The following is a 6,138-nucleotide window of genomic DNA, read 5'->3' on the forward strand; positions in this document are numbered from 1 at the left end:
AAAACTGCTGCAATTCTATTTTCTCAAAGTGGTCATGAACATATAGTGGATAAAATTCTAAAATAAAATATTAAACAGCGTTGAAACTATGCACTCAAGTGACCAACATTTTACATATTCTTGTATAAAATAAAGACAAAGGGAGAAATGCACATGTCTGAAATGATGCAAAACATAAATTAGCACATGTAAGTCTGCAGCATGTGTGCTAATGCTAAACTTGGTTCGGCTAACAATTTACAAAGAACATGGCAAAAACACATACCTGGGATAAAGAGCACTGTAAGTTGGTTATACTGCAAATCATTAATGATGTATGACAGTCTTAAATGAAATAAACAAATGTTCAGAGTCTACAAGCAGCCTAATAGAACTTTCTTATTATTTTATTTTCACAAATAACACACTAAAAGAACTAGAAGCTCACAAACAGAAGTAATATCTCGTGTATAGAAGTATAGAATTTTAGTTTTATGCTTGAAAATCTTTTCAACCCTAGTTAATAAGACAGAGCAATCACCATGCGCCTTACCGGCAGAAAGTCAGTATGAAAACTGCTGAGGGGGCGGCAAGATGGGACCTAGGTGCACATGTTTTTTTGAGCTCTGGCAGGACTGTTAAATACTTAAATTTGTATCATTGTACTAGCACAAGTTTATTGCAGGGGAAAAAACTCCACTTGCTAATTAAACGCATCTGTATCACTTTTATCTGTTTGACAAACTTAAAATTAGCGCTTTTAACGAGTATAACTTACGGGAGCATGGGGCATTCAGCAAACAGAGGCCAAAGTGCACTTATGGAAACGATCACAGTTATAATCGAGAAAAACGACGAGATGCTTCTCATATCACCCCAACCAAGAAGCTTCAAAAAAAGGTAAAACCAGACGATACTGACATCTCCAATGCAGCCCTGCTGCAGGCAATTAACTCATTAATAACCAGATTTGATTCTCAAGATAGAAAGTTGAAAGATATTGCAGATAAAATTAAACAAAATAGCATCATGATTGCAACCATCTTCAAATCAGTGGAGTTCAATGCTGCAGATATTAAGGAGTGTAAGGACAAATATGCTGTTTTGGAAAAACTAACAGCATCTCTGGTGAGATCCAGTGAGGAGTTACAGTTGAAAACTCAGAACGTCTCAGGTTACTTTGCTGTAACCCTGTTACCTGAAAAGGCGGGAACGAGATGCTGCGTGAAAACGCTATGGGAACATCTTTTTATGTTGCCGGTTGTGAAGCATGTGTGTATCAAACACGCAAAATTTTGGCATATATAACCTCGGTCAGGTGATGTCATCTGATAAAGCCCACCTGCAGGTTATAAATAGGAGTGAACCTCAAACATTCCTCAGATCAAATTTGTCTGAAAAGGATGTCCAGTCACACAGGCAGTGCGGCATTGGAGCGCAGCATCTTGTTCCCGCCTTTTTAGGGAACAGGGTTACAGCAACCCGAGACATTCCCTTTCACAGGCTACACTCGATGCTGCGTGAAAACGCTATGGGAACGAAATGCCAACGCCGCCACAATGCACGTGTCTGGACCCCAAGGTTGTGAAGCGTGTGCGCACAAAGGCCGAGGAGGTCTCAAAACTATCTCTGGGAGGCTGACAGGGACTCGCCCTGTGCCCAAAGCAAAAACTGGTGCGCTAGCTTATTGAAGTGGTGCAGCACTGTGCACTCTGGCGATTATGAGCCAAAATGTACATCACCCTGAGGGCCAGGGACTCGCCCTGTGCCCAAAGCAGAAACTGGTGCGCTAGCTCATTCAAGCGGCACGAGCACAGTTTGCGGCGATTATGTACGAGACTACCCTAGTGTCGTCCACTCGCACTAGGGCATGGTAGCCTCTCAGCTGCTAGGGGAGGTGTTTCAGGGCCAAAATAAAGCCATCAGTTCGGGGCAATTGATGTGCCACGCGAGAAGATGGCCTCTCCAGCTGCCTTGGGCTGGATGGCCATCTTAAACCGCACCCGTGAGGGAAGCGTCTGTCGTTAGCATCTGCGACGACAAAAAGACGCACGTAGAGTGGGACCCAAATTCAGAAACCGGGGTCTGAACCACATAGAAAGGGTATGAAGCCACATGGCATGTAACCCGTATTTGCCTCCGGGGATTGGCCCTTGAGTAATCCCCTGTTTTTTTTTAGCTATAATGTACATCGCCCTGCAGGACAGGAACTCGTCCTGTGCCCCCAAGGGGAACCTGGTGCGATAGCTATACAAGCGGCGCGAGCACAGTCCTGGCAATTATGTACGAGACTACCGTAGTGTTGTCCATCCGCACTAGGACATAGTAGCCTCAACTGCTGGAGGAGGTGTTTCAGGGCAAAATAATGCCATAATTCGGGGCAGTTAATGTGCCATGCGAGAAGATGGTCTCTCCAGCTCCCTTGGGCAGGACGGTCATTCAAGACCGCAACCCAGGCCGTGAGGGAAAAGTCTGTCGTTAGCATCTGCGACGACAAAAAGACGCACGTAGAGTGGGACCCAAAGTCAAAAACCGGAATCTGAACCACATAGAGAGGGTACGAAGCCCTTGGCGTGGCCCAAAGGTTTCACCGTGGACACAGCTCCCATAAGACCTACAAATATCTAAAAGTGATGAACAGTCACTTTTTGGCCTAGCTTGGTTTCCTTCAGGGTGTTGGAATGAAGGAACGGATTGGTTTTCCGTTTCCGGTAAGAGTACGCTGTGCGCGAAGTGGCTGCCGCTTCTCATCGCAATCTTTGTTTGTTAGTCTGTTATTTTGTCAATTGTTTTTGTTGTCTATCGTTCAGTGTGCTTTCTTGGGCAACACCGCCTGAAGTTAATAAAACAGTGGCAGAGTGCTATCTGGATATAATAACAAACAGTGATACCACAATTTCCAAGCACTTGGATGAGTTTTCTTGGAACTTGACATTTGGATTTAATGGAACAGTCCCTGGATGCTTGGACGGAACATTTGAACCTCCTTATAAACAATAAAATCATCAAATCGGAGAATTTAGAACTTTTATACCGCTGGACTGTTGACTTTTTTTCTTTTGGACTCTTTGCAAACTGCTGTTCAGGATCTCACTTTTGAAATCCCCGCGAGCCCTCTGCCCGTGTTTTGCTCTATTACTCTGCACTCACGGTGAGTAAGTTTCCACTTTCTCATTGAGTAGTGTTTCTCTGTGGTGCTGCTTATCTGGTCTTGGCTAATGTGGAGTTATGTGGCCACACTTTACCGTTTTCCGCGAGCCCTCTGCCCTTGTCTATCTGTAGGTCCCTTATCGCTTGACGCCTGGTAAATAAGTTTTCCACTTGTTTAGCGAGCTGTGTCTTGTATGGTTTTGTGGATCGTACCTAGCTGGGCCTGGCTAACGTGGATTTTGTTTAATGTGGAAACTGTGCAAGGAGATTTTTTATATTTTTTTAATAAATAATAAAAAAAATTTTTTATAACTTTTTAATAAATTCTTGGCTTTGAGACTGCTGGCACTAGTTGGGCTTGTTTTGGTTTTCATTAATACCATGGATCTTTGTTATACCTCATCGCAACTGCATAACCTTAACTGTTGCTCCCGTCTGGATATATCTACATATAAATGGTGTAGAACTCTCGGAATTGCTCGTTGTCCACGATATGTTCATCGGTCTGGATTTATAACTAAAGCATCGGTGGATTTATAACTCGTCAATACCTGTGGTCGGGTCGCGCAGATTCAAGCGTTACCATAGTAACAATGTGTCTTTCCACTGCGTCCGTATTCTCACACCTTTAACCAGAGATAGTTTTTTTTATTTGCCATGGTGTGCAACGCATGTGCCACACAGACACAACTGTGCCCTTTGGAACATTTGTTCTTTGACTGGTAAGGGTACACTGCTGAGTGACATTATAAATGAGAAAAAAACGGTTTTACTATTTCTAACTGAAACTTGGCAAATGTCTGATGACTTAATTGATCTTAATCTATTAACTCCTCCGGGATATAGTTATCTGACAAAACCTCGTCTCACTGGCAGAGGTGGTTGTCTGGCTGTTGTTTTCAAGGACATCTATAAAATGACCAAAAATGATATTCTTGATGTTTCAAGTTTTGAATGTCTGTCATTTAAACTTGCTGGCCCTGCTCCACTCTTGTTTCTGTTAATTTACAGACCTCCTAAATATAACGCATGTTTCCTTTCTGAGTTGACTGAACTTCTCACTCTTGCCTGTGCCCTGCATGATAGAATCATAATGCTAGGTGATTTTAACGTACATGTTGTTTCTGATTGTAATATTGCAAAAGACTTTTTGTCTGTTTGGAATAATTTTGATGTATCTCCGCATATTGATTTTCCCACGCATTCACGCTCTCATACCCTTGATTTGCTTTGCACTGTTGGTGTTGACAATGTTGTTCCCTTTCAAAGGCTACACTCGATGCTGCGTGAAAACGCTACAGTATGGGAACATCTTTTTGTGTTGCCGGTTGTGAAGCATATGTGTGCCAAACACGCCAAATTTGTGAACCGAAAACATTCCTCAGATCTTTTTGTCTTCAAAGGACCGAATATTGTGTTTGTGTGTGATGTGTGCAAGTGAATTTAAAAATATTAACTCACCAATATGGTGAAGTTTGTTAGGAGATCCATGCCTCCGCTCTTTTGGATCGCGATCTCCACACTGTTGTTTCGGCACATTCCTGGGTTAAACAGTGCAATCTGGCAGACGTCTACGAGACAGGAATCCCCCTTTCTCTCGCATCCTCGCCAGATCAGGAAGTTTTCCATCCACTTCTTAAGCACGCTTCGGCGCTTCTTGTGAATGGAAAGGAAAGACTTACTCTCGCTTCCGCAGGTAAGTAATGCATGCGATCAAGCAATCGCGTTTCGTATTTCGCCACGGAAGCGGGATTTCCCCAAGCGCTCGGAAAAAACAAACAAAAAACGATAGATTGCTGTCGGGTGGCCGGGGGGGAGGAGCCTTGGATAAACGGCGCTCTCTCTTTCTCTCCCTTCTTTCTTGGCAACCTTCATGACGAGTTAACCCTTTTATGGAATAGCCCTATTTATCCCATGTTTTCATGCCATCATCTTCAAATTATTTGAATGATGTTGATGCGAAGGCGTGGTTATAGGATGATGTCCCAGTTAGAAGAGACGCTTGGGCTATCTCTCCTGGGACATCATCCTTCCTGAAAAGAAGTATACACTTCTCACCAAGCCGTGTAGACTGACATTTTCCCTGGTGGGGAAGAGCTTCAGGCAGCTGATCAGGCTGGTGCTCTACTGCACACCATGGCGGTTTTGCAGGCTTACGAGGCTGACCTGCTAAAAGACTTGAGCACTGGCGGGGCTCTACAACGTCGTTTCTGGAATTAGGCTAAGCCACAGACCTGTCTCTTCGTGCAACAAAGCAGACAGTCCGACCTATCGGCTGTTTTTATGGCTGCGATGGTGTTCCACAGAGTTACCTGTGGCTAAATCTCACTGGAGAATCAAGGATAAGGATCGTGCATTCCTTTTTAATGCCCCATCTCGCCCTCTGGCCGGTTTGGCGACACTGTTAACGTCGCCACTAGGTTTCGGGAGGCGAAATCATATGAACAAGCCTTCGGGAAAGTCCTTCCCCGCCATGCTCAAGGGTCGGGACTGTTGGCCACTCATTAGACTGGGGTGCGGCGCGCCACGCTTTGCAATCAGCTTTGAAGAAGTCGGACCTACGTACTGTCTCTATCACAAAGAAGAAGTGTAACTAACTGCAAAGACTCTGCCCCTTTCGGAAAAACTGGCAGCGTAGAAGCTACTGCCAAGTATATCTCTTTGGGTACTGAGCATTGTATTGAGAGCTACAGGATCCAGTTCTCACATCACCTTCCGCGTTTCAACGGCGTGGTCTCCACTTCCGTCAAACCTGGATTGAGACTCCGTCCTGGATTGAGACTCAACGCCATAAAAGGGTTCTCTTTCCTGCTCAGAACACAACATTTTGGGTTTCACCTAGATTGCAATCGCAATGCGGGCACAGGGGTCTCCTGCGCGTGTCAAATCCATTCCAACACCCTAAAGGAAACCAAGCTAGGCAAGAAAGTGACTGTTTATCACTTTCAGATATTTGTAGGTCTCATGGCAGCTGTGTCCACGGTGAAACCTTTGGGCCTCTGCACATGA

The sequence above is a fragment of the Clarias gariepinus genome, chromosome 26, assembly GCF_024256425.1.
Source record: "Clarias gariepinus isolate MV-2021 ecotype Netherlands chromosome 26, CGAR_prim_01v2, whole genome shotgun sequence".
Classification (NCBI taxonomy): domain Eukaryota; kingdom Metazoa; phylum Chordata; class Actinopteri; order Siluriformes; family Clariidae; genus Clarias; species Clarias gariepinus.